Source organism: Dermacentor albipictus, unplaced genomic scaffold (genome assembly GCF_038994185.2).
Source record: "Dermacentor albipictus isolate Rhodes 1998 colony unplaced genomic scaffold, USDA_Dalb.pri_finalv2 scaffold_344, whole genome shotgun sequence".
NCBI classification, from domain to species: domain Eukaryota; kingdom Metazoa; phylum Arthropoda; class Arachnida; order Ixodida; family Ixodidae; genus Dermacentor; species Dermacentor albipictus.
In genome coordinates this window covers 2,501-15,000 of record NW_027225898.1, presented here as the reverse complement: position 1 = coordinate 15,000, position 12,500 = coordinate 2,501, and the positions used below count along the sequence as shown (strand labels likewise).

The following is a 12,500-nucleotide window of genomic DNA, read 5'->3' as shown; positions in this document are numbered from 1 at the left end:
TCTCTCGCAAAGGTGCGCGCTACAAGGCAACAGACGTTCGCGCCTCGAGCTTGGACCGCTCTTTCCCTGCAGGTATCCGACTCCATCCTGCGGCGGTCTTGCCAGAGGCGCGCACTCGTCACGCTGCAGTAGTAATGCCTCGTTTCCGTCTCTTCGAAGATTTGGCACGACGGCTCGCCACCGTCTCCTTCTCGTGAGGTTGCTGGCGCGTGGCTTCAGCGCTCAACGTACTGTCCATGATGCCGACGCGGTCAAAACGAGTCGACGGACGCACGTTCCCTGTGCGCCGAAGGCTCTCTTGATATGTGATCCGACCCTCAGACAGACGAAGCCAAGGGAAGACCCAAGGCCGCAATGTGCGTTCAAAGAATCAGTGCTCAGTGTGTCCTGCAATTCACACCAAGTCTCGCAGCTGGCTGCGTTCTTCATCGACCCGAGAACCGAGTGATCCACCGCTTAGAGTCGTGAAAAATAGTTTGTTCAATTCAGTACAGTACAACCAGTGTTTCAGGCACGTGGCGTCTCCCTGTGTGTGGTTTCGAAGAGCGCCTTTCGGCGTGCGCTACTCCTGTTTCGCTCTTTCGTTCGGCGGTCACGCGTTTCCGCATGACCGCTGCTGATCCAACAGCCTACTCGAGACGAAAGACAAGAGCTTGGCGCGCGCGTACTCGCGCAGCTCTCCAAAGCCACTCGGCCAGTGCCAGGGACGGCTCTCTGCGCCGGAGCCACAACAAGTCTACTTGAGGCGGAAGACGAAGCCAGCAAGGGCCTGGCCGCAAGTGCGTTCGAATACGGGATTACAGTCCCTCGTCTGTCCGTACTTCCTCTTTCGACGTGCGGCGCCTTCCCAAAGCGCACAAGTCCGCAAACCGCAGAACGCTTCCGACGTAGCAAAGCCGCGTTTCCTTCGGTACTTCGCAGCAACGCCGCCTTTCCCTCGGCGGCGGGCAAATAGCCTGCAGACGTCGTCGCATTGAACCGCGAACTCGACACCTCGCGCGTCACGAGCGGGAGCCGACCGGCAGCCTCCGGCCCTTTCGGGCGCGGTGGAATTTGCCGCGGAGGACGGGAGAGTGCTTTAGGCCACGGTTCCTTCCGTACTTGGCAGCCGCACCCTCAATACCGCCGGTTCCATGACCGACCGAGCGCCGCACCGTTCCTTTAGTACTTGGGCAGCAACAAAGTCGGGTCGTTACTCCACACTCGCCGCAGGAAGCGACCGGCAGCCGCCAGCCTTTTCAGACTCGGCAGCGTTTGCCGCGGAGGACGGGAGAGCGCTCGCACCACGGTTCCGTGTGTACTAAGCGGCAGCGGCATTAGCTCTCGACCGTCAGTTCCTTGACCGACCGCACGCTTCGCCGTTCCCCTCGTACTGGGCAAGAGCAGCAGGTCGGGTCGTCTTACTCCCATTCCGCGCAAGAGTGCCGAGGCGGACTTCAGAAAGCCCACCCAACAGTGTGCGTTACGCCGTTTCTACCCGCGGGCGCGGCCAAGCCAACCGTCCAAGGTTGCAGCCGGCGTCCACTGGGCGCAACAAATTTGGCACGGGGCGCCCTTCGAAATTCGGGCAATCCCCGGCATGTTCGGGTATAGCCGTCCCCGCGTCCAAGCGGGGCCAGCGGCGGAAAGCGTCGGGCGCAGCGAGCTGCTTCACCCACACGGGGTAGAAACAATGGCGCTCGTCACCCTCGAACAATCCGGTAATGATCCTTCCGCAGGTTCACCTACGGAAACCTTGTTACGACTTTTACTTCCTCTAAATGATCAAGTTTGGTCATCTTTCCAACAGACCGGCGCAACCGAAAGGCCGCGCCGGACATCGGTCCGAAGACCTCACTAAATCATTCAATCGGTAGTAGCGACGGGCGGTGTGTACAAAGGGCAGGGACGTAATCAACGCGAGCTTATGACTCGCGCTTACTGGGAATTCCTCGTTCAAGGGGAACAATTGCAAGCCCCTATCCCAATCACGAAAGAAGTTCCACGGGTTACCCAGTCTTTTCAGACAGGGATAAAGACACGCTGCTTCCTTCAGTGTAGCGCGCGTGCGGCCCCGGACATCTAAGGGCATCACAGACCTGTTATTGCTCTGTTTCGTGCGGCTAGGAGCCGCTTGTCCCTCTAAGAAGGTTGTAAGGTGCTGGGAACCCCGCACCTATTTAATAGGCTAGAGTCTCGTTCGTTATCGGAATTAACCAGACAAATCGCTCCACCAACTAAGAACGGCCATGCACCACCATCCACCGAATCAAGAAAGAGCTCTCAATCTGTCAATCCTCCCAGTGTCCGGGCCGGGTAAGTTTTCCCGTGTTGAGTCAAATTAAGCCGCAGGCTCCACTCCTGGTGGTGCCCTTCCGTCAATTCCTTTAAGTTTCAGCTTTGCAACCATACTTCCCCCGGAACCCAAACACTTTGGTTTCCCGGAAGCTGCCCGCCGAGTCATTTGAGTAACTCAGGCGGATCGCTGGTTGGCATCGTTTATGGTCAGAACTAGGGCGGTATCTGATCGCCTTCGAACCTCTGACTTTCGTTCTTGATCAAAGAAAACATTCTTGGCAAATGCTTTCGCAGTAGTTCGTCTTGCGACGGTCCAAGAATTTCACCTCTAGCGCCGCAATACGAATGCCCCCGTCTGTCCCTCTTAATCATTACCTCGTATTCCAAAAACCAACAGAACAGAAACGAGGTCTTGTTCTATTATTCCATGCAAGTTTATTCAGGCGACTCGCCTGCGTTGAGCACTCTAATTTTTTCAAAGTAAAAGCACCGGCCTTCTCGAGGCACACAATGAAGTGCACCAAGAAAGGACCGGCATGATGTTCAGTCCGAGCCGTCGCATCGGGTAGATGCACTACTCGTCTGGAACTGAGATCCAACTACGAGCTTTTTAACCGCAGCAGCTTTAGTATACGCTATTGGAGCTGGAATTACCGCGGCTGCTGGCACCAGACTTGCCCTCCAATTGATCCTCGTTAAAGGATTTAGAGTGTACTCATTTCAATTACGGGGCCTCAAAAGAGTCCCGTATTGTTATTTTTCGTCACTACCTCCCCGTGCCGGGAGTGGGTAATTTGCGCGCCTGCTGCCTTCCTTGGATGTGGTAGCCGTTTCTCAGGCTCCCTCTCCGGAATCGAACCCTGATTCTCCGTTACCCGTAACAACCATGGTAAGCAAGTAACCTACCATCGAAAGTTGATAAGGCAGACACTTGAAAGAAACGTCGCCGGCTCGTGGCCATGCGATCAGCACAAAGTTATCCAGAGTCACCACACAATACGGGCCGAAACCCGATCGATCTTGGTCTAATAAAAGCACCCGTCGCCCAAAGGGCTTCAGGCTCACTGCATGTATTAGCTCTAGAATTGCCACAGTTATCCAAGTAGGAAGAAACGATCTAAGGAACCATAACTGATTTAATGAGCCATTCGCGGTTTCGCCTTATTTCGGCATGTACTTAGACATGCATGGCTTAATCTTTGAGACAAGCATATGATTACTGGCAGGATCAACCAGGTAATCGTTCAACTGCGCGTCCCGCCTGTCAAGCAGGCCGGACGCCGTTTTTGCGATGCCGAGGCCACCTTCAGGCGCCCCAGCACGCTTCGTTCTTGCAAAGAGTAGCACTTTGCACAGTCCGAGACGACGGCGTTCGAGCTCGCTACGGCGCCCTCCCCGAAGGGCCGGGTATCGCCACGCGGCAAGAAGCACGCAACATTCTCGATAGACTGGTTGTGTCGACTCGATCACGGCTTGCGGTTTCTCTTGAGCCCGCAGCACAGGTGGACCGACCGACACTTGCAACGTAGCCGAGACGGCAAAGCCGCCAGGCGACGGGTCACGCCCGCGCCTTCGGCGCTTTCGCATTTGACTCGTCCGAGGACGATGCGGAACACAACTCGATATCGTGGAGAAAGCGTCGTCCGACAACCAGCCCCTAACGCATCAAGCGGATGAGGCTGCAGACGTCAGCTGTGGGATCCACGGGAGCGATACCGGGGACACGCTTGACGGGCACGAAGCCCGCCGCATATCAAACACCCAGGTCGCTTTTGGGGGCGACTGCTCTCTGGGACCCCCATATAATAGCAGCGATAAGTTCCCAAATCTCCATGGGGCCGTACTCGTGCCACTTTCGACGAGCGTTTGGCGAAAATCGTGCCGCCTCGCAGCGCCGCGAGCGAGATGGAAAGCTTACGTCGGCAGCGCAATGCCGAAGTCGTGAAAGCGCAGCGCGTCGACCGAATGCGCGAACGGCAATCTCTCGCCTATGGACAGCGCGGTTTCCAGAACAATCGCCTTTCTGTGCCCCTACGGGGCCGCACGCTAGCGCGGCCCTTTCGCCGTTTCCGAGCACGAGTGCGACCGGCGCGGGCGGCGTGCTCGACACCCCGGCTGACGCCGTTTCGGACTTTGTCTCTTCGCGCGCTCGCGCCAACGCCGCGGCAAAACGACGACCTCTGCGCGGTTCTTTCCCGGTTCCCGGCGTGCTATAGTGCAGCCAGCCGGACGGTGGCGACGACTCAGTCGCGGCCGTGCGGTGGCTTGTACGCCAAAGTTGCGTGACGGGCGTCGAGCTCCCGCCGCGGCCCGGCTCAGGTGGTTTCGGACTTCTGTCTCTTCCGAGCGCTCGCGTCGTCGTGGGCACGATTCTCGAGTGCGGAGCGGTGCGCGGACACCACCACGAACACGCGCAAGCCGAAAACGGCACTACGGTACAACGTCGGCCAGGGCGGTACGGCCCCCTTATGTGAGCAGCGATAAGTGACCAGATCTCCACGGGGCCGTACTCGTGCGACAAGGCGGCGTACTGCGCCGAGCCGAGCGCCAATATTTGGCCTTGGCACGGCCGATTTGAGCTCTCGCGATCGCCGCGGTACCGCCGCTCACCGATTCAAGGCACGCTAGCGCGGCCCCTTCGCCATTTTTCGAGTAAGAGTGCGAAAAGCGCGCGCGGCGTGCTCGTCGCCCCGGCTGACGTAGTCTCGGACTTAGTCTCGCTCACGCCGCCCCGGCTGACGTCGTCTCGGACTTAGTCGCGCTCACACCGCCCCGGCTCACGTGGTTTCGGACTTCCGTCTCTTCCGAGCGCTCGCGTCGTCGTGGGCACGATTCTCGAGTGCGGAGCGGTGCGCGGACACCACCACGAACACGCGCAAGCCGAAAATGGCACTACGGTACAACGTCGGCCAGGGCGGTACGGCCCCCTTATATGAGCAGCGATAAGTGACCAGATCTCCACGGGGCCGTACTCGTGCGACAAGGCGGCGTACTGCGCCGAGCCGAGCGCCAATATTTGGCCTTGGCACGGCCGATTTGAGCTCTCGCGATCGCCGCGGTACCGCCGCTCACCGATTCAAGGCACGCTAGCGCGGCCCCTTCGCCATTTTTCGAGTAAGAGTGCGAAAAGCGCGCGCGGCGTGCTCGTCGCCCCGGCTGACGTAGTCTCGGACTTAGTCTCGCTCACGCCGCCCCGGCTGACGTCGTCTCGGACTTAGTCGCGCTCACACCGCCCCGGCTCACGTGGTTTCGGACTTTCGTCTCTTCCGAGCGCTCGCGTCGTCGTGGGCACGATTCTCGAGTGCGGAGCGGTGCGCGGACACCACCACGAACACGCGCAAGCCGAAAACGGCACTACGGTACAACGTCGGCCAGGGCGGTACGGCCCCTTATAAGAGCAGCGATAAGTGACCAGACCTCCACGGGGCCGTACTCGTGCGACAAGGCGGCGTACTGCGCCGAGCCGAGCGCCAATATTTGGCTTTGGCACGGCCGATTTGAGCTCTCGCGATCGCCGCGGTACCGCCGCTCACCGATTCAAGGCACGCTAGCGCGGCCCCTTCGCCATTTTTCGAGTAAGAGTGGGAAAAGCGCGCGCGGCGTGCTCGACGCCCCGGCTGACGTCGTCTCGGACTTGGTCGACGCCCCGGCTGACGTAGTCTCGGACTTAGTCTCGCTCACGCCGCCCCGGCTGACGTCGTCTCGGACTTAGTCGCGCTCACACCGCCCCGGCTCACGTGGTTTCGGACTTTCGTCTCTTCCGAGCGCTCGCGTCGTCGTGGGCACGATTCTCGAGTGCGGAGCGGTGCGCGGACACCACCACGAACACGCGCAAGCCGAAAACGGCACTACGGTACAACGTCGGCCAGGGCGGTACGGCCCCTTATAAGAGCAGCGATAAGTGACCAGACCTCCACGGGGCCGTACTCGTGCGACAAGGCGGCGTACTGCGCCGAGCCGAGCGCCAATATTTGGCTTTGGCACGGCCGATTTGAGCTCTCGCGATCGCCGCGGTACCGCCGCTCACCGATTCAAGGCACGCTAGCGCGGCCCCTTCGCCATTTTTCGAGTAAGAGTGGGAAAAGCGCGCGCGGCGTGCTCGACGCCCCGGCTGACGTCGTCTCGGACTTGGTCGACGCCCCGGCTGACGTAGTCTCGGACTTAGTCTCGCTCACGCCGCCCCGGCTGACGTCGTCTCGGACTTAGTCGCGCTCACACCGCCCCGGCTCACGTGGTTTCGGACTTGCGTCTCTTCCGAGCGCTCGCGTCGTCGTGGGCACGATTCTCGAGTGCGGAGCGGTGCGCGGACACCACCACGAACACGCGCAAGCCGAAAACGGCACTACGGTACAACGTCGGCCAGGGCGGTACGGCCCCTTATAAGAGCAGCGATAAGTGACCAGACCTCCACGGGGCCGTACTCGTGCGACAAGGCGGCGTACTGCGCCGAGCCGAGCGCCAATATTTGGCCTTGGCACGGCCGATTTGAGCTCTCGCGATCGCCGCGGTACCGCCGCTCACCGATTCAAGGCACGCTAGCGCGGCCCCTTCGCCATTTTTCGAGTAAGAGTGGGAAAAGCGACCGCGGCGTGCTCGACGCCCCGGCTGACGTCGTCTCGGACTTAGTCGACGCCCCGGCTGACGTAGTCTCGGACTTGGTCTCGCTCACGCCGCCCCGGCTGACGTCGTCTCGGACTTAGTCGCGCTCACACCGCCCCGGCTCACGTGGCTTCGGACTTGGTCTCTTCGAGCGCTCGCAGCCAGGTCGGGGCCGACGCCGACGTCTGCGTGGGGCTTCAACGATTCCCGGCGCGACGCAATGCAACTGCGCGCAGGATGCCAGCGACTCCGCCGTGGCCGTGCGGCGGTGTACACGCAGAAGTTTCGTGAAGGGGTATCGAGCTCCCGCCGCCCCGGCGGACGTGGTTTCGGACTTTAGCGCTCGCAGCGATCTCGCGGCGATCGCTGACGTCTGCGCGGTTTCAGGTGTGCTACGATGCAGCAGTCTGCCGCACGACAATTTACGGAAGCGAGTGCATTCCGCCCCGGCGGACGCGGCAGCGGACTTTGTGCCTGCGGGAGTGCTCTTGTTGCTGTAAAATTTGAACGGGTGCAGCTGCGCGAAGCAAGTGTACACATTTTCTCTCTCTCTCTCTCTCTCTCTGCCTCTGAGGCGACTGTAATTTTAATTTAAATGCAATTGGAGGCGGGAGCAACCTGATGAGAGTAGGCGGACTTCGGCACACCTTGTAGTTTAGAAATTGTTTTCAAGCTTTGAGGACATACACAATCGCGCCATCTGCTTTCCCCGTCTCTTTGGCACTTCATAGTGTGTGCAGCATGCTCTGCATTCCAAAGAAACGCGCCTGTTTCTCCCCCTCTCTCACGTTCTTCTTGTCTTTCTTGCTGCTCTTGTGAGAAGTTGCTATGCTCTTTACTCGCTGTAAAATAGAATGCTTGCGCGAGCCAACAACTTGCGTGTCTTTCTTTTTTTTTGTTGTTGTTGTTTTTTTCTCTCTTCCCAAGACGTTTCTGCCATTATTCACTAGCTCTCGTTCTTAGTATGCAACGGAGCGTTAGCTCGCGCCATCTACCTTTCTTTCTGTATGGCGAAGGCCGTAGGTTTTCCTAGTTCCGCACACAGATGGCGCGGATGCGTTTTCGCGCCAGTTTCGAACGACCTCGCTGTACACATGTTTCTCATTTAAAAGTTTCAAAGGGGCTTGCGAAAGGGCGTGGTCCTTTTTTCTTGCGCAAGGCTGAGCTTTCCAGCTGTGCTTAAGCTATGCTAGCATGTGTGCGTATGTGTGTGTGTGTGTGTGTGTGTGTGTGTGTGTGTGTGTGCGTGCGCGCGCGCGCGTGCGTGCGCGTGCATATGTGTGCGTGTGTGTGTATACACGCACACGGTAAAGATGATGGGGTAGCGCTATTTCTTTCTTTCTTTCTTTCTTTTTTAACAACACCTGTGCTCCACATGGCGATCTTCCTGCCCTCTATGTTTCCGGTTGGAAGGAGTGCGCAGCCTTTTCTATATTTATTTATTTTTTTTTTTTCATTCTCTTTCATTCGTACATGAGGCGCGCTACCTAATTCTAGCGGTCGAATCGACACGTTGCAATCCGTCCCGGCCTGTGCCGTATGAAAACTTTCAGTGGGCCTTGCGGTAAATAAAAGGAAATGAGGGAAATGCGCGTAGTGTATTACACTTGCGCACGGGCTTGAAACGAAGGCCTCAAAGAAAGCCGCCTTGAGCGGTCGCATTCAGACGGAAGTAAGCATTCCCCTTGCGCGTGTTTTCCGCTCGCCTGTTCCGTTTTCTACGAGGTTGCCTTCGTTGGTTTTGCCTTGCGAACAAGCTTGCGCTCGGGTCTCGTTTCTACGCGACGGCGTTTCGTTAACAGTGAAAGACTGAGGCGTCGCGAGTTGATTCGCGAGATAGAGAGCATAGAGTCTCTAGACGGGCTGGGTTTTATAAGATTGCCCACGCTGTTGCTGAGGTTACCAATGTCGCCAGGGCACCCACAAGGCAGTGGTACAATGGAGTGAAGTGAAAGACATCGCTTCTCGGCCTTTTGGCTAAGATCAAAGTGTAGTATCTGTTCTTATCAGCTTAATATCTGATACGGGTTCTATATGGACCCACGATATTAAACCTATTTTTGGAAGTTGGCGGAGTGCTTGAAGCCTGCTTCACCTCCGCCGCAGGTCGGCCCGGTATTGCACTACCTCCGGGATCGGCCCCCGCTCACTTAGGTGAGACTTCATTCAATCAAAATGAAGAACACAAGCTCGAAGCGAGCACTCACGTGACACGCACCATTCCCATACTATACGCAACGATGCCGGTGTTTCTGAACGATTGTCTGCTGTAATGAGCCACTTGGGGGGGGGGGGGGGGGGGAAGGGTGATTAGCCGTGGGTTTTGCAATCAATGTAAGTCCCACTCAAAGCCAACACTGCATTTTGGAGTTCACTATCGCTTTGATCCGTAAACGACAGCAAGCTCGCCCTGCGAAAATCCGCTGCCCTAGTGGAAGAAAGGTTCCCTATGAAACAAAAATGGAGTGCCCGATTTCCGGCAACATTTTCGCTGCAGTGGGACCGAGCGCCTCGAAAACAAACTTGTCGTATGGCCAAGTGTGGCGAAATATATTCAAGGGTTCAGAGGTGCCTCAGCTTTCCAACCTGTATGTTATGAATACCTGTTGCTACCTTTTCGTCATCATCATCCTGCTGGCTACGACCACTGCAGGGCAAAGACCTCTCCCATTATTCTCCAAGCACCCCGGTCACGTGTAAGCCCGGTCACGGTCGCCGTCTAGTGCCTGCGCCCTTCCTAATCTAATCTGCCCTCCTAAATTTCCGCCACCCCGTGCTACGCTTCCCTTCTCTTGGAATTCAGTCGGTAACCCTTAATTGATGATCTTCCCCCCACATTGCATGCCCTGCGCACGCCCATTTCTTTTTCTTGGTTTAAACTAAGGTGTCATTAGCTCGCGTTTGTTCGCTCACCCCCCGAATCTGCTCTATTCTTATCCCCCGTAGCGCTACACCCATCATTCTTCTTTCCAAAGCTCGTCGCGTCGCCCTCAGTTACCCTTCGGTAATCCTTAAGGTCCTTCGTTGCGGCACTCGCGGCATCTTTCTCATTTAAATAAGGCTATTTCGTTCAGTTTTGGGGGAAAACTCAATGAGCTAGGCGCGATTGTGTCCCCGGCGCCGCTCTCAACAAGATGGCGGCGCCCAGGCTTTTTGCCTGGTGGTTCGGCTTGACGCAGAACACGCCTGCAGGGCAGTGAAGCCGCATTGAAGGGGCAACGAGCGGCGCAGTGAAGCGCATGCTCGGGCGAAAAACGCGAACATCAGCCAAAAATACAACCAAATGGCCAAATACGAATTTCCGTTATGGGAAATTGGAGTTCAGTTGGCGCGTTGCGCTCGCCTAAGGTAAAGAACATAAATGCGAGTGCCACATCAGCCAAGTCAATGCTGAGGATCGCGTATCATTTCTTATTTATTTTTCCCCTTGCCTCCTGGCCTGCGTGGCCCTAGCGCGCATGCCCACGAAAGTAATGCAATAAGGAAAACGCGAAATCATGCGGTGACGGCTGTATCATATCCATTGTGCGTGCTTTGTTCTTTTTGGACTACAGTGGTGTGCGTTATGAGAAAGTTTCAGTGACCAGCGAACCTATATTTAGAACCACATTTACGGTTACTGCTAACAAGCTGCGGGTAGGTGTTTTTTTTTTCTTTCTTTCTTTTTTTCGCTACCAACGATGGGTTATCGCAACCGCGATCGGTTGTGCTAGACGCGTTCTTGCCAAACGTTGGCTCTATACGCGACCCGTGACGCGTGGTCGGCACATTCAAGCAGTCCATTGCAAACCGTTCCAAGAAGAAGGATGCTAGCTCCACGTTCCGCCGGGAGCGCTAGTTCGAAGATTGTACTTTTAGACCCTCGAGGAAGCACCGCCATCCCACGTTTTCTATAACGCGCTAAGACTCAGAGCGACAGCGACCACTTGTCTTTGTCAATATCTCGGACACACTTTTTTTTTTTTCTTTAATCCAGATCGTCAGACGAGCCCGCGTTCACGCGCACTCGCTCTCTCCGATAAGCAGGGTAGCTCGGTTGGGGTGTTGTAGGGCCTCGCGCATGCGCTGCTGAGTTCGTCGCTTCGCCGGCCGGTCGACGCTGGCGCGGTACTGGTAATCAACTTCGACGGGCATGGTGAAACGTCACTGTGAAACGTCACGACTAGCAATGCAATGTGTTTGCGAGCAATCGGAGAAATGAGAGAGCCCCTGTAGATTAGTGGAAACGTTCCTCCAAGTATTACGTTTGCAATTTGCGCCTACGAACATGAACTAGACAAAGGAAATGATCTGTAGCCGCCTTCACTTCATAAAATTCCCGTACGAAGAAATTTGCGTGCGCACGTGATCTCCCGCATGAAACCAGACGATAGGTTAATTTTAGCCGTTCATTTCGATTTGCCGAATGTAAACCGGAACACTTTCTCCACGCGCTCTTGAGGTTTGAATGACAATCAATGACATGCTTTTTTTATATATTTTTGTTTGTTCTATCTGGAACCAAAAGAATTCAGAACGCCATTTCAATCTTAGATTCGATTCACGCCTTGCGTTACGTCACCCCTGGCATATCTGATGAACACGCTCTGCTGTTAAGCTTCATGATCACGGCATTAAAAGTCGCCACTTCCCGAACGTTTATCGAGCCGATGATGAACCGTATGCTGGATTCTTATTGTAATGAGTTTATAGAAAGTTTTATACTTCTATGGCTAGCTTCAAGGAAAGGAAAAACATCGCTCAGCATTGTATAACGCATAACAACAACAACGAAAAATCTGCAGGTTATTCATACTACAATGAGAACACTAGGAATACTGAAAAAGATGAAATCTAGACATGCTGCAAGGAGCCAACAAATGCAATTGAACCAACGAACTGAACTGCAATTATTTCATCAAGACATGCCCCGAAAAAACGTGGCCACTATCAATGCTCATTTCAAAGCTGTTTTTTTTTTTTGTTTGTGACGGATAATAATTATCTTCCCAATGGCTGATGTGAAAATTTCAGAGCGCGGCATTTTCGAAATCTCAAGGCCCCGGCTGCTTTCTCTCTTCTTTAAATATGTTCCGGGTGGCAGATGGAGAAAAGTTTCGCGCACATAATTTAAAAGCCTGTAGCTGATTTTCTTGAAGAACACAAAGTGCTGACAGACCACCAAACAAGACAAAATTGAATCGGTATTACGCGCGATGATTTCGCACCGCAGTAACAAAAGGGTAACAAGCGGACGTTCATTTCGTGGTGTGTATTTCACGTCTCTCACAATAATAATAAAAAGAATGCTACTGCATAAATTAGCTTTTCCCAAACTGGATGGTTTCGATCAGCTTCCTTAAATTGAGTTGGCGTTGATTGAGCAGGTGCGGGCCTCGGTTGTTTAAGATTTTTGTAAATGGCATCATTACTGGATAGATGCGGACGTCTGCGTGATGTGTGAAACTCGCTTGAGGATCAAGGGAGAACCCCCCCCCCAAAAAAAATCATGTCATGGTGACACAAGTGGCACATGAGTACTGTTATCGGGAGGAAAAAAAAAAAAGGAAAACCGGCACGTACTAGGGAGACACTCCTCTTACACGTGAAGCTCCAAACAAATTGTTTTTCTTGAGACGCTCTAT

The 12,500-nt window shown here is 55.2% G+C and overlaps 3 non-coding genes across 3 annotated transcripts; 1 reads left to right on the top strand and 2 right to left on the bottom strand.

The window, feature by feature from the left end:
• Positions 1-311: 311 nt before the first annotated feature.
• LOC139053894 (5.8S ribosomal RNA) lies at positions 312-464 on the bottom strand. The gene has a single exon (XR_011510865.1). It is a non-coding gene; the product is annotated as a 5.8S ribosomal RNA (ribosomal RNA).
• A 1,237-nt stretch (positions 465-1,701) lies between these two features.
• Positions 1,702-3,516, bottom strand: LOC139053900 (small subunit ribosomal RNA). Its single transcript, XR_011510870.1, has one exon. It is a non-coding gene; the product is annotated as a small subunit ribosomal RNA (ribosomal RNA).
• Positions 3,517-8,833: 5,317 nt separating this feature from the next.
• Positions 8,834-9,025, top strand: LOC139053898 (U2 spliceosomal RNA). The gene has a single exon (XR_011510868.1). It is a non-coding gene; the product is annotated as a U2 spliceosomal RNA (small nuclear RNA).
• Positions 9,026-12,500: the final 3,475 nt, after the last annotated feature.